A 27,197-nucleotide genomic window follows, 5' to 3' on the forward strand; every position below is an offset into this window, starting at 1 on the left:
ATTTGATATTTGCTAATGGTTTTCCAACTCCATCCTCCTTTCTTCTTTTACTGGTCTGCATTCTACTAGAGATAGTGTATTTCCTTTTTTTGCATTTATTTTTTTACTCATTTATGTATTTACATTAGTATGGGGTCATGGATTCCTATTTTCCTCACTAAGTTATAATCTGTTACTATTGGTATTTACTTGGTGGTCAAATTTTCCCAGATTTGGCCAGTATGAGTCTTTTGGATCTGTTCATTTGATATGTTTCCTTATTCATTATATTCTCACTTTCTGTCACAACAAGATGTTCCAGACATTAGCATTGGTATCATCTTTTTCTCCTAGGAATCCTGGTTCCATTTAGTGGAGAATAAATTTAGAATCCTGGTTCCGTTTACTGGAAAGTAGGTATGCCATCCCTATTGGTGTCTTTGCTCCTATGCCTTCTCAGAGGATAGAAAACGTGTGTGTGTGTGTGTGTGTGTGTGTGTGTGTGTGTGTGTGAAAACTTCCTCCAGTTAGCTTCAGTATATTTATTTACTTGCTAAACCTAGAACACACAAAAGAGAATTTCAGAATTGGTAAGCTGCAAAACAAACCTACTTATTAGAGTTTAACATTTGTTAAGTTTCCTTTTTGAGGTAAAAATCATACAAAATGACATATATAAATCATAAAGACACAATTCAATGAGGTCTGAAAAAATAATATACCCATGTAACCATATCCATAACAAGAGATATAATATATTCTTTACAAAAAAATTCTCTGATTCCTCTTCCTAGTTAATGAACCCTCTCAAATTCCAAGAAAACTACTCTTCTGATTTTTTTCACCTTGGATTGGTTTTTGCCTTTTTAAAAGCTTTGCATCATTGTAATATCTATATCTATATCTATATTTATATCTATATCTATATCTATCTATATCTATATCTATATCTATATCTATATCTATATCTATATCTATATAGATATATATAGATATGTCTAACTCCTTTCTGCCTGACTCTTTTGTTAAGTAAAATGTTTTTGAGATTCACACGTTGTTGCATGTATCAGTAAATCATATCTTTTTATTGCTCAGTAGTGTACCATTATACAAAATACCATTTATCCCTTCTTTTACTGATGGACAATTGAGTTGTTCTCAGTGTTAGGCTGTTATGAATAAAGCTGTATGAACATTATGTACAAGTCTTTGTGTGGATATATATATATTTTTTTATTTCATTTCTCCTGGTAAATATGTAGGAGTGGAATTTCTGGTATCATGTGGTAAGGATATGTTTCATTTGACATGCAACGGCCAGACTCTTTTCTGCAGTGATACCATCCTTCTGCGTTCTCACCACAGTGTATGAGAGTTCCAGTTCCTCTATATCCTTGTCAACATTTAATATGTTCACTCTTTTAAATTTTGATTATTCTAGTGAACGTGTAGTACTATCTCATTGTGATTTTAACTTGAATTTGCTTGGTAACTTATGATACTAAGCACTTTTCCAAATGCTTGTTATGTATTTCCCTTGTTATTTGTTAGTTCCATTTATTAATATCGCTAAGTACTGACTTTTGTAAAATACTTTCTGCAGCTATTGAGATGGTTTTGTCTTATTTTATATTCTCTTAAAAAGATGAGCTACATTGATGGGTATTTTCAAGGAACCAACTTGTAGTTTTGTAAATTAATGTTTTTTCTATTTTATAGTATCCTCTTATCATCTTTATTTTCTTTGTTCTACTTGCCTTTGTTTTCATTTGCTCATATTTTGCTGGATTCTTATCACGGACTCTTAAATATATGATTTCAAATCTTACTTATTTTATAATATAATCACTTAAAACTATGAAATTTCATCTAACCATTGCTTTACTTGCATCACACAAATATTGATATATTTGTGTGATATATAGATATAGATATAGTGTATTTACCATTATTCATCAGAAATGCTGTCCAATATTCACCCATCAAATCTTTTACCCATTAAATGGTACCCACACCATGTTGGTGACTATATTTTTTCTTCCTGGTATTTGCTTTCATGGCCTATGTTGGCCATAGTTACCAAGTTGTAACACAAAACTTGTACTTAATCCCAGAGCCAGTCATCCAAAATTAGCTAATGTTCATTTTGTCTGTGCTCCATTTTTGAAACTGATTCTATAAATTCATTACCCTGGAATCTATGCTCCCCTCTACATCAACCTCTATTACGATAGAGTCATGATTCTGTTCACATGAGTAGTCCTTGGAAAATACGGTAGAAAGATGCTTCCTCCTTTTTCAGCTGTCCATCTTCCAAACTCCTTTTGTATTTTAAGAAATATTCTATTCCTAAAATCTTGGTTGGATCCAGAGCCCCAGCTCCCATTATAGTAGCCAAAAGAGACCAAACTTTCTTTCCTTCCCTGTGCCCCTGGGATTTAAGGTATATGAGTACGTGATATTAGCTCAGTGGATTGAATTCTTCTGCCGGGTACATTGACTCCAAAGTAGTCAACATGAAGATGGAGGGACAATTTTGAATATAGTACTAGTTGTAATGAACAACAGTAACTACAGTGGTACCCAGTGGTTTCTCCAGTAATTCCCAGTGATAGCAGCAGGGGACAGTTGTGAGGGCAGTGGAGCTAATGGACTTTCTGACCAGACTGGTTTTGCAGAGTGACACCCTCATCTGATGCTTTTCTGCCTGTCTGGTTCTTGCCTGATTTGAGAGCCTGATATCCAGTTTTCTTAACAATTCCTAATGTCCTACCTCCTTCTAGTAAGGCCCACTTCTGCTTAAATTAGAACTGATTTTTCTTTCTTGAAATCAGGAACCCTAACAGTTCTAGGACTCAAGGACAAAGGTCAGAAGGACAGTTTGTTGCCAATAAACAGAACTTCAGTTATGAAAATCCAGTTTATCTCTCATTTCTAAGTAGCAATAGCACCAATTTCTCAGCTCGAAGCTATAAGTCAGGTGAATATATGTGATATACAATGGTTTAGAATTTATTCTATTTTTAGATATAGAATCATGAAATTTACAGATTATTGTAAATGGTGTGTGGTGGCAAATGACAAAAGGCATATGCTAATTCTTGTACACATATCACTGTTTTCATCAGTAATGTTAGAGGTATAGAATGATTAAAAACAGATCATTCTATCATGGGATAGCATAATATTACAGGCACCCTAAAAATTCTATCAGAAAATAATATTACACCTTAAAGAAAAATATGTATATGGTCTTATGGAAAAAATTGCTCAGCATATTTTTTTTCCTATAAAGTAAACTGTGTATGTACCTGAAGTTGTATGGTTACAGTAGCTGATATGGCTTTCCACTACTGAAGTGTGGCCTGAACAGATACTAACAGTAATAGCTAACATTTGCTTTACTATTTACACTTCTATATAATTTAGAACTTTTTTTTTTTCAGCATTAAATGCTTCTTGAACTTTTTTTAAGGACATTAACATTAAGATTCAGCATTAGAAGTGAAGGCTACATGAGCACATGACTAGAAAGACACTGGTGTCAGGCAAGCAATTAGGCATGAGTAACATTAAACACTGTGCTCATTTTTTCTGCAATAGTGTAATTAATCTCCTAAAGTCCATCTCCCAGAAAAATGACACCTTTTAAACTTTTAAATCTAAGATAACTTAGAAGTTTATGGGCACATATTGATGTTATTTCATATAGAATTGATTTGGATGTGGAATCAAGATTATAGCCTTGATGGGGAGGCAGGTGTGGAGGGAAGGAATCAGCATTTTTTAAAAAGTTCCCTCCTAACATGTAGGCAAGTTTAAGAAACTGTGAGCTCACCTATGGCCTCAGGGTGTTACCTTCTACCTTAAATTGCTTTTCCTAGAAGGAATTAGGGTGCCAGGTTTTTAAAATAAAGGAAAACAAAATCACCTTCCATTTTAACTGTGTAAATGAAGACTATTTTTAAAAAGCTATTTAATATTTGATTATTGCAGAAACATTTCAGGCATCCTGGAAGAGAAAATAGTCTTCTGCTTAAATATTTAATTACTTAAGAATCATTGATCGACCAAATATACCATATTTTCTCACATAATACATTCTCTAGGAGTTTTTACTTTGCACCCAAGATTATACGAGGAATAATGTCAGCTAATATTCCTATAGTCACTGCTGAGAAGGTGAAAGCCGTATACTTTGGGTCAGATGTAGCTTCAGCTTGGAGAGAAATTACACTCCTTTCTACTTTCACCCAGGTGTTTAGTAATTGATTTGACCTCTGGGAGAAGTACTGGGGGTGCTTATAAGCTCTTCTCTGTTTCTTTTTGGCTGCTTCACACTTCTTCACCTTCATTGACCAAAGTCTTCTGGGTGATTCTATAGCCACTGACAATCACAGAAGACTGCCTTGAGAAGCCATGTGGAGAATAAAAATACATTCCCTCCTCAACTCTGGAGGTGGATTATGGAATATATAGGTACATACACACAATTTTGAACATAAAAAGCGTATTTTTGTAAAGTACAGTAAAATAAAAGAATAAGAGTGAATAAGTGCTATAAAAGGTATAAAAAGTAATTATACTTCATACTGGTAGTGAATAAAACTGAAATAAATACATATACTTTGGGTAACCTGAAAAGTTTAACATTATGTTTTATGTTTTTTATTCGGAAGTTACCTGGAGAAAAAAATCTAAATGCAAACTAAATACATTACTCACGTGTGTGCTACTCAAGTTAGAATGCCGGTGAGGTGCCAGTGCTGGGTGGCTGGGGTGAGGACCAGAATCCACTGCTTTCTCCAGTGCTGTATTTCTGACTGCTGTGCAGCTTATTGCCCAATTTCTACTCCCATTTTACCATTGGATTATAAAAGAACTGGACTAAATGGGAGTTACTCATTTAGCTGGACTAAGTGGGAGTTACTCATTAAGCTGTAAGTTTTGCCATTAAAAAACTGCATTTTCTAGCAAAATCTAAAATTTCCACAGACAAAGGTTTGTATTTGAATACTTTATATTTTAGGAATGCCTGGATGGCTCAGTCAATGAAGTGCCTAACTTCAGTTCAGGTCATGATCTTGGGGTCCTGGGATGGAGCCCTACACTGGGCTCCCTGCTCAGCAAGGAGTCTGCTTGTCTCTTTCTCCCTCTCTCTCTGCCCCTTCCCCTGCTCCTCCTCTCTCTCTCTCAAATAAATAAATTTAAAAGAGAGAATAATTTACATTTTAGGAATGGGCTGTATGAGTTCTTTTGGGAGGAACTCTCTGTAATCTTTATAAGAAATCACCTCTAGGCACTTTTCATATTTCCACTCAAATAGCCAGCCAAGTAGATTCCTAAACTAAATTCATTCACCAGGTGTTTATGTAAACACAAAATACTTTTGTAATTATTTCTAAGTTTCTTTTCATCGTGAGTAAATTTTATCAGTCCTAGTATTTATCAGGAAGCAAATCCAATGAAAACTGGGGAGATGTTCCTGAAAGGTTGTCCCTAAAAGAGTTATAAGCCTTTTGCTTGGTTTTCAGAGTTTAACTATCAGTTTGGAGTGAAAAGTTTAAAATGATGGCTCTGCCTCGTATACAATGTCAGAATACCAAGCTTACAGCCTGTTATGTGCAGGGTGGTACCCAGAGGAGAGGGCAAGGAGACAGAACGCACTCCGGATTACCGAGGCATTAGAAAACTCCCTTCAAATGATTCCCCAAACAAAATGAAGCTAGAGGAGGGTTTCTCCTGCCTGTGTTTCTCAAGGGGAGCTTTGGCCCTTGCGAAGTAACGCTTTCACTTTGATTTCCCTTTAACGAAGCAGGTGAAAGGCCATTTGGCACCAGGCGGTTCCTTTTACTCCAGCTGCCTGTGAAGAGCGCGGTTGCCAGGCAACCAAGTCCCTGGCTCTCTTTGTGCCTACATCAGGCTAGGAAATCTGGAGGTTTTTAGAGCTGTTGTCTATTGCGGACAACTTACACTGAGATGCCTTTAGGTTTTTAGGACTATTTTTTAATTCCTTGCAGTAAAATTACATGATCTCTCCTAATTTTCTCTCTTTTGTAGAAGAGACTATTTAAGTGTACATGGCTATATTTCCACAGGAAAATATCAAGACCTTGACTTCAAAATCACAAGTAATTTACATTTTAAAAGAACAAATGAGCATCACAGCTGCATTTCATATGTTCCTTCCTGTCGGCTTAATTTTTCATTTTTCTTTCTACTCTCTTTCTTTTGCTCTTTACATTTTATTTGCTCTTCTCATTTTTTTGCCCCACTCGGATGTATGGTTTTACGCCCTTCTTTCTTCTTCTAGCCAGTGATATGAACTCCAGTATTTATGCATTCATCTTTAATCAGTTGCTCATCCAGTGAATCTGAAGTGAAAAAAGCTTTTCTTTACAACCTGCCTGGTTTATATTTTCTTCTTACTTCAAATTCCTTTCATTTTTATTTTTCTAAACTGTGGCTAGGGAAGGCCACGGGGAAATAACTGACAGACTATTTTTAGTTATTATTTGGACTTGTCTTGTTCCTGACAGAGAACCCTACACCATTACTCTCTGAGCTGCCCAGTGTGGTCTCTCTGCTTGTGCGATAGCCCTCTTGGCACATTCCATTAGCCCTGAACCTACAGAGTTCTCAAAGGTATTTTGGTCCTACATCAATGTAGGACATTCTCTAACATACCTACTAGTATGAAGATATTTCATGGAAGATCACTCAATTTAAAAAGACATAAAAAGGATATGCTTCCTTTTGTTCTTTTTCTCTGAGTCTGGTAATGGCTCAAAATAGATGAGAGCAAATTGGTCTGGCCATGCTTTTACTATCAATGCTCGACTCTGGTGCTGCAAAGGGAAACACCAGGTAATGAGCAAAAAAAAAAAAAAAAAAAAAAGTCAAAGTTCTGGAAAGATGTACACTCAAGACAGCAATGCATTTTCAAATTTGAACATTTTTTGGTGCCCCCTCCACCTTCTCACTCTGCCAAAAAAACCCCTGACATTTATCATTGTGAGGTAACAAGTAGTATATGGATTTTTATTTATTTGCTTATGAAGATTTGTTATAATAAAGAAGTGGACTTACTTGACATCACTGCCTACAAATCCACTGTTGCAGATAAATTTATCTGTTAAGACTGTTAAAATAAAAATGGTTTTAATTATTAATACACTAGTGACATCTGGGTGGCTCAGTGGGTTAAGCCTCTGCCTTTCGCTCAGGTCATGGTCTCAGGATCCTGGGGTCGAGCCCCGCATCGGGCTTTCTGTTCTATGGAGAGCCTGCTCCCCGTCCCCCTGCCCCCCATCTCTGCCTGCCTGTCTGCCTACTTGTGATCTCTCTCTCTGTCAAATAAATAAATAAAAAATATTTTAAAATTATTAATACACTTACTGCTGTGATTTTGAGTGAGTAGTTATGCAATCAACTATATATACTTCTAAAATTTATAGTCAAAACTACTCTCCCTTTATGAGTCTGTGCTGGGATCTTCCTTATATTTGCTATGAAAACCATAATAGAAGAGTATACCCTTTTCTATATGATAAAATCAGGGTACTGTATTATGGTAGACCAGAAACAGGAGGTATGGGTTTTAATCTGACTCCTGCCCCGATTCCTAGCTAGCTTTTTGACTTTGGTCAATTCCCTTAATCTTGGTCTCAAGTACTTCTCCTATAAAGTTCTGAGTTTATAGTAAATACTCTCTGAGATAAATTCTGCTGTTAAAATTCTATTATTGAATTTGAAAACCCCTAAACCTTTCAGTGAGTGTGATTTAGGAAAGGAATGATACAGCTTTTTTTTTTTTAGCTGGTGAAGGTTTTTTTTTTTTTTAAGATTTTATTTATTTATTTGACACAGAGAGAAAGATCACAAGTAGACAGAGAGGCGGGGGTGGGGGGAAACAGCCTCCCTGCTGAGCAGAGAACCCGATGTGGGGCTTGATCCCAGGACCCTGAGATCATGACCTGAGGCTTGACCCACTTAGCCACACAGGTGCCCCTTAGCTGGTGAAGTTTTTAAATGAAAAAAGTATTTAAACCTCCTTGTATTTGTTAATTGAACTTTTTTTTTTTTAATTTTTTTTACTTAGACATGGAAGTTCAAAAATGTGTATCTGTTTTTTTACACCGTAGTCAATGGTTAAAAAGTAGAGTTTCTAAAGACTGCCTATGCTTCATCATTGAGTTGTTGTGGAACATGGGCATGTTCCTTGATGTCTTTGTGCTCAATTTAGTCATCTGTCAATAGGGAGTAATAACAGTACCCGTAACATAGGGATATTGTGAGGACTGAGGGAGATGATTCATTAAGCTCTTAGCAAATGAGTAGAGCATTACCATGTTCTTGGTATTCTCTGCTGTCACCAGCTATCCCAGGCTATTATCTCTCCATACTTTATTAGTGTAATAATAACCTCCTCGTTCTAAAGTCTCTTCCTTTAAAATCTATTCTATATATTCCTCCCAGCTTAGATTGCCCCAAATACAATTCTCATAATTTCCCTCCCCTGGTAAAAATGATAGCAACAGATTTCTACTGAACCCATAACCTGGCATTTAAGGCTTTCATTAATATATTGGTTCAATTTATCTTGCCAGCTTCATTCTATTACTTCCTCATGTATAAATGCTTTGCCTGAATGGAACTCCCCAAATGTCCCCGAGAATGAGTGCTCTGTTTGCCTGTTACACAATTAAGAGCAGAGGTTATAAAACTTCTTTATACCCCAGTATTAATCCAGGACCTGGCACACAGTGGGCAAGCTTGTTGAAATGGGCAGCCTCTGCTCATACTATTTTCCTCCCAGGAGGCCTCTCTTCTTGCCTTTATCTACATAACCCCTATCCTTCAAGGTACCATTTGATATCATGAGTTACTGCTATTCATAAGCTACGTACTTCCTCTCATAGTAATATCATGGATCTATAGCTGGTAGCATTTATATTCTGCTGTGATTATAATTATTTTTGTCATTATCTTATGTCCTAATTTTTCAGGGGCATTGAGAGCAGTGTACTATGTCTCATTCAATTTTATTTCCTACAATGCGTAGCATTTGGCTTTGACTATGTGAACTGCCAGTGGCTAGTTGTTGAGGGAATGAACATGACCAACAGAATAATATTATTCATTGTTTTCATCATTTAAAAAAAAAATCTTATTTTATGGAAGCAGATCTGCATTCCTTGCCAGGCTTTTGAGTCTCTCCCATGTTTACTCATATCCTCTCTGTATAACATGACTTTAGGTAGCTGCTCACGTCCTACTGGCCTTCTTGGTATTCCACGGACATGCCATATTCATCCTCACCCCTAAGACTTTGCTGATGTTTCCTTGGCTTGAGTGCCACCTTGTCTTCTTTTCAGCTATCCAAGCCTTATTTCTGGTCCCATCCCTGTTCCCAATTTCCCCATGGAGAACTCCATGATTATTTTGGCAATATTTCTTCTCTTTCACAACTGAAAGAAGAAATTAATATACTTACTTTAGTACTTAATCATACAAAGACCTCCCCCCAAACCCAGAATGAAACTGGGAGAGAATTTAAAATTGTGATACTATAAAAATTCCAATATGGAAATTTGAGATGGGTTATTTGCATATTAATCCACTTTCTGGGTTACCTTATTTTATCTATACAGATTATTGACTATAAGATGTTTAAGATATCTTTATAAGATATTTAAGAAACTGAATCACCTCTAGTAAATAGTGTAACATTACACATGGTACGTGCTGATTATATTTTAATTCAAAGAAAAATATGGCTTAAATTTGTATCTTATTTTTCATCTGTTTTAGTCTTTTAACCCAATTGGATATTAAGTCCTTGTGGGAGAGGTCAAATCTGAGACTCTTTGGGTTTGCTACATGAGCAAGCATAATGCTGATTGTGCTGGAGATTTTCAACACATGAACAATATCCATTGTTAGGTGGGACCTAGCTGACAAATGACCTAGTTTCTACTTTAAATTTATTTTGTAATATCTGACACTCTAACTTCATTCTGTTTTTCCTGGTCTATTGGTTCTAAGTTACTGCCATACTTACAGTTTTTTCCTGCTCTATTGCCTTCTAATTTACTGTCATTCTTACTAGACTTCTCAGTAAATAAGGCAACTAAAACTCTATCTTTAGAGAAGATGTACACAGATACATCTTGGGGATCGGTACACAGGGTAAGAGAAGATTTGCTTTCAATGTCACATTCATACTATTTCCACCTTTGTCTGAAGATGAAAATGGGGTGTATTATAAATATATGTTGAATGGTCTATATTAACAATATTGTGCTAGACCATTTATACATACAATCAAATTTTCTCTTCTCAACAAAACCTGTGTAGTTGATGATACTAAGCCACATTTATAGATGTGAAAATTAAAAGTAAGAAATAAGTAATTTTCTCAAGTCTTTATCCTTAAACTTGATCTCAGATCTGTCTGATACTAAGGTCCCAACTAAAAGAAGGAGATAAGACAATGGATCTCCAACTTCAATGAACAGAAAAGTCACCCAAAGAAATTCTTAAAATACATATTACTGGGATCTATTCCAAAAATTCTAATTTGTTAGGTTTGGGGTGAGGCCCAGAAATGTACATTCTAACAAACACAAAAAAGGATTCACTTGGAAAAATTTTGATGTAAGGAATAGTTATGATAATAATAGTAACAATTAAACAACATATGGATTAACGCCACACTGTCTACCAGTTACAGCACCACATTGCTATTCATCAGACATTGGTTGTGAAACATTTATAGCATATTTTGCCATATATTTCTTGCAACCACCTTATGAAATTTATATCATTAACATCTCCCTTATATATGAGAAGGGAGCTAGGATCAGAGAGGTCACATAGTTGGTAAGTATTGGAAACAGTCTGATTCTAAAGCCCATGCCCACTACTCTAGGAAAGAGGCAGCCAAGTGAAAGGAAAACTGGGGAGATGCCTGCCATAGAGTCAAAAGGAAGAGAACACAGAGCACAGCATGTCAATGCCAGAGTTAAGTAAGATAAATAATGAACACCATTCCCTAGATTTATAAATGAGGAGTTCATTGATGATGTTAGCAATACCAGCTTGAGTACAAAGATGGGAGTAGTAAGGTGTAATATAGAGACCTTAAGAATGAATGGAAAATGTAAAAAATAAAGATCTTAAGCCTTTGTTTTATGAGTTTCCAACATAAATTAAGGGAATGAGGAAGGGTTGATTTAAGGGAGAATGAGAATTTGGTAAGCATTTTTAAAATATGGGAGAGTCATGAAACTATGATGAAGAAGGGGCAGTGAAGAAAGAGAGGTGGCTACAGAATTTAAAAAGGTAAAATTAATGACACAGAATTTTGGAGAAGATGGGATCAGTATGTTAGCTTTGTTTAGAAGCACTTATTTTTCTGGGATAAGAGGAAATAGGGAAAGGATGAGCGCAGATGAGGATACAGATAAAAGATACAGATACAGATAAAAGTATTTGGTAGAGACATGGGCATTTACATGTAGTGCAATGGAAAGTTAAAGTAGCTTGTGTGTGATGGACTTTATTGTTTGTATTGAGAAAATTAATAGAGCCATGAAGCAAATTGGTGAAGATTTAGTGTAGCTACTGTGAGAATAGAGAGTCAGAACTGACTAGAAATAAACAAAAAGATTGTTGTGAGGTTAAAAGACCAGCTGATGGGAAAAGTCATATTGTAATAGCATTAGCTATTTTTTGTAGTTTTTGTTCAGTCATGATCAAAGGAGGCAGAGAATTAGATGCCAGAATTGGGTTCATCTTAGTTCAGGAATTTAATAAAACAAGTAGTGTAGGCAACAGTGACATGGACTTGAAGGTGTTGACAATAGGCTGGGTGGAATGAAGGACTCTGGGGCTGGAATTTAGACAGAGAAACTAGTAAAGTCTTATAGACATGGAGGGAAGGATGACCAAGGAATTGGGTTTGAAAGAGATGGTAAAGTGGTAAATGGTAAAAATAGTGAAAGAACTGGAAAAGTATGCAGCGAAGGGCTGAAAATGGGAATGAGTAGGACCTATCATATTTAAGTGTACATGGCAGCAACCTGAAAGAAATGTGTTTGTTTAGTTCCTAAGATCCAATCTATTTTTTTCTCTTAATTTTCAGAAATTTGAGGTCCTGATGTCTAAGGTCTAATTTTGGTCTTGTGTTGTTCTCACAGGTACTGTGAGTTTTATGATTACCCTGGATCTTTATAAACTATGTCTCCATCACTATCAATTCGGCTATCAGTTAGTCTGTTAGTCAAATTAGGACTAAAAAGTATCGATTCTTTCCATTTCTAGAATAATAATTGTAATGTGTAAGTCCATACACCGGGTTCATCTGGGCAGCATGTTAAAAATGTATATTTTTTGGCCTTTCGCCAGAACTACTGAATCAGAATCTCAGTGGGAGTAGATCCCAAAGAATCTGTATTTTTAATAAATTCCAAAAGAGATTCTGACTCAGGTGACCATTTTAGGAGATGACAGTTTCAACTGGGTGGAGTTTGTTAGATTTTTCTCCATTGATTTACAATCATTATCAATATGTTTTTTCTGTTGAACTCCTATTTGTGAAGCAATAATGCTGCTGGCTAGCTTTAAGGTTGGGGTGTAGAGGAAAGAAAGCAACAATTCAATCTTGAAATTGGTGTATTTCCTAAATTTCTTTCTTATGCGTGACTGCTCTTTCTCATGTTTGGGAAAACAAAACCAAAAGAGAGATCAAAGTGGAAGAGATTGATAGAATTAAGAATCTTGACAGAAATAGTCCAAATGGTAAACATTATTACAAGTAAAAAGAGTTTTGGAGTTTGGGTAGGTGTGGAGAATGAGAGGTGAGTGAGAATTTCAATTTGGAGAGAAGGATGTGTTGATGATGACCACAGATGTACTGTGCTGATTTCATTTGCATTAAACATCTGGTGGATACCTACATATTTGAAACCTATAGTCATTGTTGCATTTTGCTTTTTTGGTAGTTCTGTGATCAATTAATAATAAATGGTTTATCTTGGCACTAAATCTTGTATCATTAGATCTTATACACTGAAGCATTTCAGTTAGCAAGAAGAAATCTTATTTTTGGTATCCTAGTACCCAGAAGGAAGTAGAGCATACATGATTATTTTCAGTATCTTCTGACAAGTTTTCAAGGAGCAAAGGCATAGTGCTACATCTAAAATCTCCCCTCAGTGACATACAAGTCAGGCTTCTGTATACTGAGGATATGAATCATACAAATGAATATATTCACAGTTGAAAAAATTCATCACTTGATAATATTCTACATGGCAATATAATAATCCATAAATAATAAAAATATTTTTAAAAGGTCATTTTAAGAAGGAACTATACCTTATAGTCTTTACATTTGCAAATTGTGTTTTTATTATATCTTGATTAGTGATTTCAGTTTAACCTAATACAAAAACTCTCCTCTCTGTCTTTTCCTACTTCACCTTCTTCTTCCTCCTCCTACTCCTTAGTCCTCTTCTACCTCCCCCTCCTCTTCTTCTTCTTTCCAATCACCATCCCCCCATACCACCATAGCACTCGTCTCTTTGCTTCTCTATGTATCTAGGCTCATTGGTATGTTTGCTACTTCATGTTAGAAATCTTACTATAGAAAAATTTTCTAGAGTAAGAAAGAGAAGGTTCAAAATTCTAAAATCTGAATAAGATTTAGGATATGAAACACTCCTTTCTTTGATGAAGAGTAAGTGGCTGGTTCTCAAAGACCATGCAAATTATCCTTCATTTGATAAGAAATCACAAATTTTCAGTATGGACCATGTAAGACTCACTTCCCTGAAGTGAATCACCATCATCTTGTCCCTTCTGCTTCTAGTTCTGGTGCTCAGGTGCATGTCTGCGTTCAACCTGTACTGCATGACAACAGTGAACATTACAATCCCGTGGCTTCCACAAACACCATTTTTAATTTTTCATACTTCCCAACGAGAAAAATTCCTTTTAGATTGGGCCAGAAGAGTCAACATTAGTTCAATTTATTCATTTAATAAATTCTGTCTAATGTTAGCTGTTTTTTTTTTTTTTTTAAATGAACATATAGTTTCTCTTTTCTAAAATCCACACTCTAGATGTCCCTTTCAGTTTGAACTCTGGTGAATAATGCTCATATCCTGAGCCAAGTTTCTTGGATTTGTTCATACCTTAGGAATCATGCCTATCTCAGGAATACCCAGCCCTTGCCCTTGCCCTTGTTTCCATTTTTAGATTGAGGTCTTAGCCCAACTTGATATTCTTTCAGTACTTTTTTTAAAGTTTTGTTTTTGTTTTTTTTTTTGTTTTTTTTTGACAGAGCGAGATGACAAGTAGAGAGAGGGAGAGAGAAAGAGGAAGGAGCAGGCTCCCTGCCCAGCAGAAAGCCGATGCGGGACTCGATCTCAAGACCCTGAGATCGCGACCCAAGCCAAAGGCAAAGGCTTAACCCACTGAGCCACCCAGGCAGCCCTCTTTCAGTACTTTTGCCTCAGTGTTCTTTAATCTGAATTCCTGGGTCATGAATGGAACTATGCCATATTGCTCTTTGTTTTAGTCCCAGTACATCTGACTTTGTATTTACTAATTAGTCTTTTCTTACATTATAGACATCTAGCTTCATTTAGGTGTGATTACCTCATACCTTGATGATGGAAATTTTCCCGTAAATTGCCTTTGTGCTAGTGCTCCCCAAAACCGTTGTCTATAGTATTGCCAAATTAATAGTCCTAAAAATAAATATTCACTGTGATACATTCCCTTGTGAAAAATGTCAATGGGTCTATAGTACTTACAAAATGAAATTGGTAATCCTTAGTTCATCATTTTATGTCTTCATTCACAATCTATTCTCTACTTATTTTTCTAGCCTTATCTCTAGTTATTTTCCTACACAGCCTTAACTCTGACTTTCTTGATGTTGCTGGGTTATATCTTTTGCTTTTTTAACTTATTATATTCTTTCTTCTCAAAATACTAATTCACTTATAAAAATCCTACTCATGGGATTATGGATATTGGGGAGGGTATGTGCTTTGGTGAGTGCTGTGAAGTGTGTAAACCCTGTGATTCACAGACCTGTACCCCTGGGGATAAAAATATATGTTTATAAAAAATAAAAAAATTAAAAAAAATCCTATTCATTTTCTTAGGTTTAATTGTACTGTATTTTGTCCATGAGGTTTTCCTAATCATTCTCACAAGGCCTTATCTCCTTTATCTAAATTCTATGGGTTTATGTTTTCCTCATATGGTACTCACATATATTACTGCAGCTATTTTGAAACACAGTATATCTACTCAAACAGATAGCAAACCCTGAACAAAAATAAAAAGACTTGTTTCTTATATATCTTGTGTATCATAGGTTTGGATATAATAGATACTTGAAAAGAATTTTTTTTTTCACCACTTATTAGATGTCAAATTTATCTTTATATTTGTAAATGAATCCAACAAAAAAATCTCTTCAAAAACAAACATAAACTGAAGCAAATAAAAACATAGAGCATCTGGCTCATGGACTCATTCATCCCTTTACTTTTTTGTTCATCTAAAAAATACTTATTGAATATTTACTATACGAAGGTCACTGAACTTGAAACTAGGGATATGGTGACAAATTGTTCCCTTGGCAATGATGAATCTGGGGAAAATTAAAGCATAAATAAAGTACTATTATCACATGAAATGAAAAATGTATTTGTATTACAAAGATAGATAAGAGATTATGAACTATTTGGGGAAGATGAATGACATATTATCAAATTTTATGAATTTCTCAAAAAAGTTAAACATCTACTATGTGCCATGAGCTGTGCTGTGTGGTGAAGAATAGGGCAGTTGTCATGGACTTTATTATTGCTCACTAATCCATCCTCTTCTCCCCATTATGTGGGCAGAGATACTTCCCCATTCCATTGATACTGCACTTGTCCATGTGATTTCTTTGACCAATGAAATGCAGGCAGAAGACACAGTGTGACCATTCTTAAATAAGGGTTAAGAACTTATTGTTTGTTTCCTCCTACACTATTGTCATTTGTTATAAAACCATACTACATAAAGTCAGTGTTTCTTCAGTCTTGGTTCCAGAATGAGAAACCTGTGAAGGAAACATAAACTCAACAACTTGGTGTTATGCTTAGCCAAGCCTAGTTGAGTCCAGTTGGCTCAAGCTATAGTCAACACAAAATCATGAAGAAGAAAGATATTTTCTTGTCAGGCTCAAATTTGGGTTGTTTGTTAATGCATTGAAAACTAACGCAGAAGTGAGTAAGATACTGTGTCTAGTGGAAAAGAAAGACATTAAAAAGGTAGTTACTGATATTCTTAGTGTTTCAAGGAAATGGAATGTTTCTGCAAGAATGCATAGCCAGTATTACACTAGTTTGGAGGAAGAGGAAAATCTTGGTGGCCACTATGTATATATAAATCTATTTAATTTAGCCTCTAGTCATTATTTAGTATGTGTCATCCCATCTTCCATTAAAGAACAGATGTGTCCTTGGGAACCTATCTACTAGGAAAATCAACTGCTATATTCACAACAGGAAGCAATTGCTGTTTTCATCTCAATTAGTAGTTCTACATAGTGATATATTAATGAAGGACTAAAGAGATCCACTTCTGTATTTTCACTTACCATCAACAGTCTTGTGTCTTCTATATGACAGGCAATCTGTATATGACAGGCACAGACTTATTCTGTAGTCATAGGGAATATTTCTCTGAAGTTACAGATCAGAGAATTTAGATTGGTGTAGTCCTTGAGATGACCTTGCAACAATTCATTTTGCAATGACCAACTGGGGCCCACAGAGGCAAAGCTACTTTCCTAATGTTCCTTTTGGAGTTTGGAAGGGTTATATATGTAGTTCAGGTGTCCTGCTATCTGGATTGTAATGTCTATAACACTGAAAGAAGTGTTTTTCTCATATAATTGTCTTTGGGTGAATTTTAATGAAAGAGTTGATTATAAAAATTGCAAGTTCTGGGGTGCCAGGGTGGCTCAGTTTGTTGAGCCTCTAACTCTTGATTTCAGCTTAGGTCATGATCTCAGGGTCATGGGATCAATCCCCACTTCATGTTCTGCACTCAGCACAGAGTTTGCTTGATTTTCTCTCTGCCCCTCCCCCTGCTTGTGTGCACCCACGCTCGCTCACGCTCTCTCTTTCTAAAATATATAAATCTTTAAAAAAGTTGTAAGTTCTGGAAAGCCTGGGTGGCTCAGTAGTAAAGTGGCTGCCTTCTGCTCAGGTCATGATCCCAGCGTCCTGGGATAGGAGCCCCACATTGGGCTCTGCTCAGTGGGGAGCCTCCTTCTCCCTCTCCCACTCCCCCTGCTTGTGTTCCCTCTCTTGCTGTCTTTCTCTGTTTGTCAAGTAAATAATTAAAATCTTAAAAAAAAAAAGTTTAAGTTCCTATGGTGATTCAACTTAGAGGTAAGAAGTAAATTTTAGAGGTTAAAAATTTCTATTAACTGTAAGGCAAAAGGATCCTATCTATCAAGTTTTCCTACATTTTCCTGACAACCCTGGTTGTATTATACATTTTTATTTATTGTATTTTCATAATTTATCATTATATAATTATTTATGTGATCACTCAATTCATGTATATCATTTGTACAATTTTTCTTTTAGGGTCCAGTAACTAGCACAGTGCTTGACACATGGTAAGTACTCAATACACTTTTATGGGATTAATGAAAAATCTTTATCCATTCCACACAAGCTGAATGATCATGCTTCATCATATGGTGTAAATTATGTCTTTTACTAAATGATCACTTGCTGCCAAATTGTCAAGCAAGTATATCAGTTTTTCATGAACTCTGAAAGAAATAGATTAATGACCTGCCTTTAGTAGATTTTTATTAACAGATCACATAATGAATGTAACACTAAAATGTAGCATTAATAATAACAATAAAATCTAAATTGACACAAAATTATTACATTAAAATTATTTTATTTAAAAAGAAAATAAGGGTGCACAGTGACTCATGAAATGAAGATATTTTCAAGTGGAATTAATACAATTGCTACAAAAGATTTCAACATTATTTGAATGACTAATGCTTAAGATATGGGAAGCTAAAAAAGCAGTCATGCCTCTAATTTCCTATCTTGGTATTTAGAAGAAATAGCTATTATATTAGGTAGCCTGATTACCTAACTCCTAAGAGGTATTACTGAGTCATATCAAAAAATAAAGTTTTAAGAAAAATAATATAGAATACTTATTTTGCCAACATTTTTGGGAATCCAGGTGTAAAATGATAAGAGGAAAGGAACATCTACATAAAGCTCAATAACAGAATTCATACTCTTGAGGTTTGAGAGTTACCAGCTCTCCAAATGATCTTCACTCTCTCTTTTGCTGTTTGACCTTCTGAATTATCTATGAAGTTATGATGGACTATTTAAGAATGATGTGAAATCCTTTGGCATCCAAATTATGACAACATACAGCAAAACTCAAACCAACCAGAAAGCTTGACTATTAAGTAAAAGATATATATCATTCATATATATATATGTATGTATATATACATATCATATATATCATATCATATATACATATCATATATATATCATATATATGTACTATATACACACTATATACATACATATACATATAGTATGTATACATACTATATACATACATATATATATATATGACAGCAAAAGAACTATGTCTTGCAGTTTCTGAGGAGGACACCAGCAAATAACATCTCTCAAATGCATATAATTACTAAATAAATTGTGAAATAAACCAAACATGTAACTATGTCAGGCAAAATACTACCTTTGTCACTACTAGAGGCCAGGATGCAGATTGTGGCTTTAGGTCCATTAGTCAAATGGGCCTGCCACCTGTATCTCATGATTTGGGTCAATTCATCCATTTACAGGAAACACTGGACTTGGGGTAGATCTCCTTTCATCACACTCTCCAGAGCTGCCTCCTCTACCATTTACAGCATAAAAGAGCATAGGAAGGCTAACAATCTCCAGGAGGCTGGCTGCAGGAGAAAATAGGATAGTAGAGGGTGTCTAGTTATTCTTCCTATGTTTCTGGTCAGAAAAAACACTCCATATTCCTAAGAAGAAAGTGAGTAATGGCGTGCTTGGGTGGCTCAGTTGTTAAGTGTCTGCCTTTGGCTCTGGTCATGATCACAGGGTCCTGGAATTGAGCCTCATGTAGGGCTTTGCTTCTCCCTCTCCCACTCTTTTTGCTTGTTTTCCCTCTCTCACTGTGTTTCTTTCTGTCAAATAAATACATAAAATCTTAAAAAAAGTGAGTAACAACAGCAACAGAAAGGACAAGGATGGCAGAGGTACATTATTTGAGTTCTCTAAAAACCAAGAAAGTGAAGAGTAGAGGGAAGCTTGTCTAGTTAGATGTGATGAAAATGCTTCAGTGGCAAGAACTTAAGTTTCTATCCCCAAAGAAGTTAGATAAAATTAGATATCACCTCTTCCCCTTTCAAGAATTAAAATGCCCCAGTCAAAAGTGAAAAATAAGAGTAATTTCTGGCAAAATATTTATTTTGATGTGGACACCAGGACTTGGAATCTTTTATAAAAGAACAGTGAACTATTGGAAATCTATTGAAGGTCAAAAGAAAGCCAGCTTAAGTCACTTTTAAAAGAAGAGGTACATTTAAAATATGTTCATCTAATTTTTAGAGTTGTTACTCTATGTTGGGCCCCAAGAGCCTAAGATGGCGCCGGGTGGCCTTCTCTTCCGGATCGGGAACCCACATGGCCGACCACAAAGTCGCCAAAGTGGCGGTTTCGGTTTCCCATCAGTTTCGTTTCCCACGAGTCTCCACCCCCTGCAGGGCGTGTCTCTCCCAACTCCCGCCGACACGGCACATCCCCATTGGCCCCCACATTGCTGACCTCACTTCCCTTCCCTCATCCCATATAAGCCGCTGCCCTGCTCAATAAAGCGAGATCCTGCTTCGACAGACCTCCCGAGCCCGGTGTCTTCTGTGGGTGTGTTCCGGGTTCGCGACACTCGCCATCCCGCTCAGCCCCAAGGAGAGGCCTCCGGCTGGCCTGGGCGCCTCCTCCCCTCGGCGGGGAGCCCATCAACTGGTGCCCCGTGTGAGGAACCTCGCTCTTCTCGCTGACGGGCCAATCGGTCTACGGGTGAGTGTACTCCCATAAGCTATGGGGCAGTCCTTTTCTAAAAAGGACCCTTCCTTAGAATCCCTACGCTTCCTTCTGAAGAGCCATGGTCTTTCCCTCACTGACTCCCAGGCTCTCAAAACATGGGAAACCCTTATTAAAGCTGCCCCTTGGCTGCCTGAAAGTAATCTCTTTGACTGGGACACCTGGGACCGTATCGAACAATTAGTTCGCAAAGCCCATGTCAACCCTCCCGAAGCAGCTGCCCCAAATGAATCCCACCAGCCCTCAAAGGAGCCCGCCTCCACCATCTCAAACACCACTGGAGACCCCCCTGTTAAACCAAAGAGGCTCTATCCCTCGCTAGATCCCTTTGATGCAGCTCCTTGGCCCCCGGATCTCCAACCCAAATCTCGGGCTGAAGGCCCTCCTACGCGCCCCCCTTCTACTAACCCCTTCCTCCAATCATCAGCGCCCACTCCTCCGCCTCCTTATTGCCCCCCCCCCCCGAGCATAGGACAATGTTTTATCCTTATCGCACGCGAGGACGCCTCTTCACTGTCAGCGCTGGATTCAGCTGCCTCCACCTTTTGTAACTCCCTTATACGTCCCTACCCTGACCAATATTGACCGGAGCAGGTAGGGACAGCTCTACGCCCCTATTCAGCATGAAGAAGTTACAGAAGATGAGACCTTCCACCTTCAACCACCTTAGAGATTTAAGGGTCAAAATTGTTCAGGGGGGAATGATGAGGGAGCAGGAGGCTGGCTGAGGACAAAGCAAAAGCTGGCGCCTTGCACCCCCCCTTCACCCGCTCCCCTCCATATGTGTAGCATTCCTCAGGCACCCCTGACTGCCATAAAATGATAAATAGCTAACTTGCAGAAATCACAGTCCTACAGGGTAGGAGTCTCCCTTGGTTTGCAAATGTCCTTGAGATTTACAACAAAGAAGTTACCTTATCAATAGCCCTAATGTCACCCTACCCTCCATGAAAAACTGAAGGAGGCGGAGGTAGAAGGAAAGGTAAATAAAGTTAAATTTCTTCTAAACCTAAATCTCATTAACAAGGATGTTTGATAGCAGGAATGTAACATTCCACCAGGAGACTCCCAATTGTAACCAGGCCTTCAATATCACTGCCTTAGAAAAATCCCTAACCTCCCTCTCCGAGGTGGTCCTACAAAACAGGAGAGGGCTGGACCTATTGTTCTTGAGAGAGGGGGGATTATGCGTAGCCCTCAAGGAAGAATGTTGTTTTTATGCGGACCATACAGGGGTTGTTAGGGAAACCATGGATAAACTCAGAGAAAGACTAGCCCAAAGAAAAAAGGATTTTGAATCCCACCAGGGCTGGTTTGAAAATTGGTTTAATCGATCTCCTTGGCTCACCACCTTACTATCCACCATCTTAGGGCCCCTTATTATACTTCTACTAAACCTCTCCATCGGCCCTTGTATCTTAAATAAACTCGTACAGTTTATAAAAGACCGCTTGTCAGTAATCCAGACCATGGTACTGACGCAGCAATATCAACTCCTTAAACAAACCGAGCCCCAGACTGAACAGGACAAATGGATATAAGATTCTATCCATGATAAAGAAAAAGGGGGGGAATGAAAGACCCTTCCCCCAGTTGTTAACTAATTAACTGCTCTTTTGCCTTCTTGTAACCGCTTGTGCAAGAATACCCCTCCTCCCCTTGCAATAAAAGACCCTTCCCCCAGTTGTTGAACCCTACTTCTCCTGCTGACCTTTGGCCCCTGTATTATCAATAAGATTGCCCAATTCGTCCAAAAAAGAGTGGAGGCCATTCAACTCATGAACGTCCATGTTCAATACCAGAGACTGGCCACCTGTGACGACGAGTCCTACGAGGGTCCCCATCAATAGTCTCACGACCTATGGTGGATGGGATTCCTTGCAGGAACAACCCACGCCAGGTCAGGGACCAAACCCCTATACAGGCATGATATTCAATGACGGGTAAGACCGGCGGGGGACGCAGAGCAACCTAAGACAGGGGGTACACCAAAGCAGTGTGATTCCCCAATGACGGGTAAGCCTGAAGGCCCGCCGCCGGCGACCTAAGACAGAAGTCATGCATACAAAAACAAAAGGGGGAGATGTTGGGCCCCAAGAGGCTAAGATGGCGCCGGGTGGCCTTCTCTTCCGGATCGGGAACCCACATGGCCGACCACAAAGGCGCCAAAGTGACGGTTTCGGTTTCCCATCAGTTTCGTTTCCCGCGAGTCTCCACCCCCTGCAGGGCGTGTCTCTCCCAACTCCCGCTGACACGGCACATCCCCATTGACCCCCACTTTGCTGACGTCACTTCCCTTCCCTCACCCCATATAAGCTGCTGCCCTGCTCAATAAAGCGAGATCCTGCTTCGACAGACCTCCCGAGCCCGGTGTCTTCTGTGGGTGTGTTCCGGGTTCGCGACACTCGCCATCCCGCTCAGCCCCAAGGAGAGGCCTCCGGCTGGCCCGGGCGCCTCCTCCCCTCGGCGGGGAGCCCAACAAATCTACTGTAAAAGAAGTATTGGCAATTTTAATAATAATTACATGAAATAACAAATTGCATAGAATTTATTTATTGTAAAAATTTTAAGAAGTAAAAAACATGAAAGAAATTAATCATTTATACTATTCAGAAGAAGCTTCTGTCCACATGTTCATGTGTTTCTTTACAAGTGTTTCTCTTTATTTTCACATTAGATTATTTAGATTATGCAGTTCATGACATTGGAATTCATATGCATCTCAGTCTGGACATGGAATTTACTAAGAAGGTTTTAATGAAGAGACTTTCATTAAGAGACTCTATACAGAAGTGTGGTTAAGATTAAGGACAAAGTCTCTCTCTTCACAGATGACATGATACTTTATATGGAAACCCAAAAGACTCCACCCCCAAACTACTAGAACTCATACAGCAATTCAGTAACGTGGCAAGATACAAAGTCAATGTACAGAAATCAGTGGCTTTCTTACACACTAACAATGAAAATACAGAAAGGGAAATTAGAGAATTGATTCCATTTACTATAGCACCAAGAAACATAAGATACCTGGGAATAAACCTAACCAAAGAGGTAAAGGATCTGTACTTGAGGAACTATAGAACACCCATGAAAGAAATTGAAGAAGACACAAAAAGATGGAAGACCATTCCATGCTTTTGGATCAGAAGAACAAACATTGTTAAAATGTATGTACTGCCTAGAGCAATCTATACTTTCAATGCCATTCCGATTAAAATTCCACTGGTATTTTTCAAAGAGCTGGAGCAAATAATCCTAAAATTTGTATGGAATCAGAAGAGACCCCGAATTGCTAAGGAAATGTTGAAATAGAAAAACAATACTGGGGGCATCACGTTGTCTGATTTTAAGCTTTACTACAAAGCTATGATCACCAAAACAGCATGGTACTGGCATAAAAACAGACACATAGACCAGTGGAACAGAGTAGAGAGCCCAGATACAGACCCTCAATTCTATGGTCAAATAATCTTCGACAAAGCAGGAAAAAATATACAGTGGAAAGAAGACAGTCTCTTCAATAAATGGTGCTGGGAAAATTGGACAGTTATATGTGGAAGAATGAAACTTGGCCATTCTCTTACACTGTACACAAAGATAAACTTGAAATGGATGAAAGACCTTAATGTGAGACAGGAATCCATCAGAACCATAGAGGAGAACATAGGCAGTAACCTCTTTGATATCAGCCACAGCAACTTCTTTCAAGATATGTCTCCAAAGGCTAAAGAAACAAAAGCAAAAATGAACTTTTGGGACTTCATCAAGATCAAAAGCTTCTGCACAGCAAAGGAAACAGTCAACAACAACAAAAAAAAGGCAACCCACGGAATGGGAGAAGATATTTGCAAATGACAGTACAGACAAAAGGTTAATATCCAGGATCTATAAAGAACTTCTCAAACTCAACACACACAAAACAGATAATCATGTCAAAAAATGGGCAGAAGACATGAACAGACACTTCTCCAATGAAGACATACAAATGGCTATCAGACACATGAAAAAATGTTCATCATCACTAGCCATCAGGGAGATTCAGATTAAAACCACACATTGAGATACCACCTTACACCAATTAGAATGACCAAAATTAGCAAGACAGGAAACAATGTGTGTTGGAAATGAAGTGGAGAAAGGGGAAACCTCTTACACTGTTGGTGGGAATGCAAGTTGGTGCAGCCACTTTGTAGAACAGTGCAGAGATTCCTTAAGAAATTAAAAATAGAGCTTTCCTATGACCCTGCAATTGCACTACTGGGTATTTGCCCCAAAGATATAGATGTAGTGAAAAGAAGGGCCATCTGTACCCCAATGTTTATAGCAGCAATGGCCACTGTCGCCAAACTGCCAAGATGCCCTTCAACGGACGAATGGATAAGGAAAATGTGGTCCACATACACTATGGAGTATTATGCCACCATCAGAAAGGATGAATACCCAACTTTTGTAGCAACATGGACGGGACTCGAAGAGATTATGCTGAGTGAAATAAGTCAAGCAGAGAGAGTCAATTATCACATGGTTTTGCTTATTCATGGAGCATAACAAATAACACAGAGGACATGGGGAGATGGAGAGGAGAAGGGATTGAGGGAAATTGGAAGGGGAGGTGAACCACGAGAGACTATGGACTCTGAAAAACAATCTGAAGGCTTTGAAGGGGTGGGGGGTGGGAGGTTGGGGAAGCCAGGTGGTGGGTATTAAGGAGGGCACGTATTGCATGGAGCACTGGGTGTGGTGCAAAAACAATGAGTTCTGTTATGCTGAAAAGAAATTTTTAAAAAATGAAAACAAAAAAAAAAGATTAGGGACAAAGATGGTGGGCTTCAGAGGCTAGCCACAATAGGAAGCTATTAGGCCTCAAGGACAAAGGAAAGACATCATATTTTTCTAGAGCTCAGTGGAAACTGAAGTGACAATCTATATGATGCAGTCTGTAGTAGTCAACTTCTCAGAGGACAGATCAAGGAAAGGAATGAAAAATCAAGGAAGAATAGCTCTGGCAGAATGGGGAGCAAAGGGAGAATAATCAGCATATTACTTATTAAGAATTGCTCATTAATAGATTTGTATGGCCATGTAATAGTCTGAAATAACCGTACCTTGTATTATAACCACTACTTTTTGATTGACTGCTTAGATTGTGTCCAGTATTTTTGCTATTATAAACAATCTATATATTTCTTCATTGCTACAATTTCCTTTGAGTAAATTCTTGGGAGTTGAATTATTACACTAAAAAGCATAAACATTCTTAGGCCTCTTAAAACTTGCTGACAATGTCTTACAGCCATACTCATTATTATTCCTCCAGTAATGCAAGAGTGTGCTTGGTTTACTGCACGTTGTTGAGCATTGCATATTCCCATAAAAGTTACTTCTTACTTTGATGAGAATTTTTCCACAAAAATCACATCTGCATATTTTTAAAAGAAATCTCTAAAACTGCATGTCTTTAATTTTGTTACAACGTTTTTTTTGACGTGCTTTTTGAATTTTTAAAATTGTGTCAGCATCGTGAAGTGATGATGGTCTTATGTTGGTCTTCACTGCTGCTGTACCAACCTCACTGATTTAATAACTTTGTCTCTCTGCTGCTGACTTGGTTGCGTCCTTAATCAGGTAGTACATGATTACATATAATGATGTATGTTTTCTGAGGTATCTGGTTTATTTTATATTTCAGTCGGTGTATTCTTTTTTTGCAGTGTGACTGAGGCAGGGCAGCTCTGTAGTGCCAAGCTGTCCTGCAAAATATTTGGACAACAGAAAGCAACAGAAGACAGCCTCCATGTTCCCTAGAAGGAGGCTCACTGCTTCCTTCTTTACCTTTCAACCACAGCTGATCAACTTTCATGGTAATAATAGTAAAATGACAGCCACTACCACAACACAATGAACAGCATCAATGAGTGCTTACCACAAGCTAGGCATGAAGAAGCTTCCACATCAGCTCAAACCACAGCCAGGATGAGTCTCTTCTGAGTCAGGAAGGGTCCTATTGGGAGGCTGGTATATTCATTACCAAATATTGTTGATTCTCCTTTCAAAGTCTTAAATTTCTCTATTTACTTCTACTCTCACTGCCATTGTCTAATTCAAGCAGTCATCTCTGCTGGATTAATGCAGCAGACATTCTCAATTCTTAACTACTTTCATTTGGTTTCTTAGAAGGCCTGCTGTTTAAAATATCTATTAATTTTTTAAAAATTTCATTGACTATTTTTATTTCCAGAATCTCCATTTGATTCTTTTTAAATACATCTCTGTGTGTGTGTGTGTGTGTGTGTGTTTTCCTCCTCATAAAATCTTTATTCTTCAGGAGTTCTCTTGCTTCCTTGATCTCTGAATATTTTAAACACATTTTAAAATCTCTTTCTATCTGTTTGATCTCTGTTTCTTTAGTATGAAGTATGAATTATCCATTTATGAGTTTTTTTGAGTTTGTCTCTATTGGGAGTTTTTTCCCTAAAAGATCTGGGAATTTCTTGGATTTTATGAGTGCCCATATCTCAGTTTCACTGATACCAGAACCCTATTGGGTCAACCAATTTGGCACTATATACTAGTTTCTTGTTCAAACTTTCAGCACCTCATAGATATTGTGAATTTGGGTATTATTTTTATGCAAGATAAGAGCTTTGGTTTTGTTTGGTGCAGAATAATTTCTCCTACCGATGCCCAAGCAGGTTGTCTGTCTCCAAATCAGTCTGGAGTTTTTGTAGTTCCGGTGTAGGCTTAGTTTTCAAGTTAGTTGGGTAAACAGCCTAGGAGAGGGATTGTGGGATGATGTGATAAAGTTCTGGTCAGTTTTGTAAGAAACCTCCAAGCTGTCTTCCAAAGTGACTATAGGGTTTTTCATTCCCAGTGGCAATGCATAATATAGTTCCTGTTGCTCCATATCCTTGCCAGTAACTGCTACTCAAATGTTTTGGATTTTAGCCTTTCTAAAGGTACATAGCAACATCTCTTTGTTTTGATTTGCATTACCTT

General features: G+C 37.6%; 1 long non-coding RNA gene across 1 annotated transcript in view; it reads left to right on the forward strand.

Moving 5' to 3' along the window:
- Window positions 1–26,413, forward strand: part of LOC116588212 — a 78,985-nt gene extending 52,572 nt beyond the window's left edge. Inside the window, exons 3-4 of the long non-coding RNA XR_004284845.1 lie at window positions 17,655–17,686; window positions 25,913–26,413. This is a non-coding gene — a long non-coding RNA (uncharacterized LOC116588212). The remainder of the gene's footprint in view (window positions 1–17,654; window positions 17,687–25,912) is intronic.
- The last annotated feature ends 784 nt before the right edge of the window (window positions 26,414–27,197 follow it).

The sequence above is a fragment of the Mustela erminea genome, chromosome 4 (genome assembly GCF_009829155.1).
Source record: "Mustela erminea isolate mMusErm1 chromosome 4, mMusErm1.Pri, whole genome shotgun sequence".
Classification (NCBI taxonomy): Eukaryota; Metazoa; Chordata; class Mammalia; order Carnivora; family Mustelidae; genus Mustela; species Mustela erminea.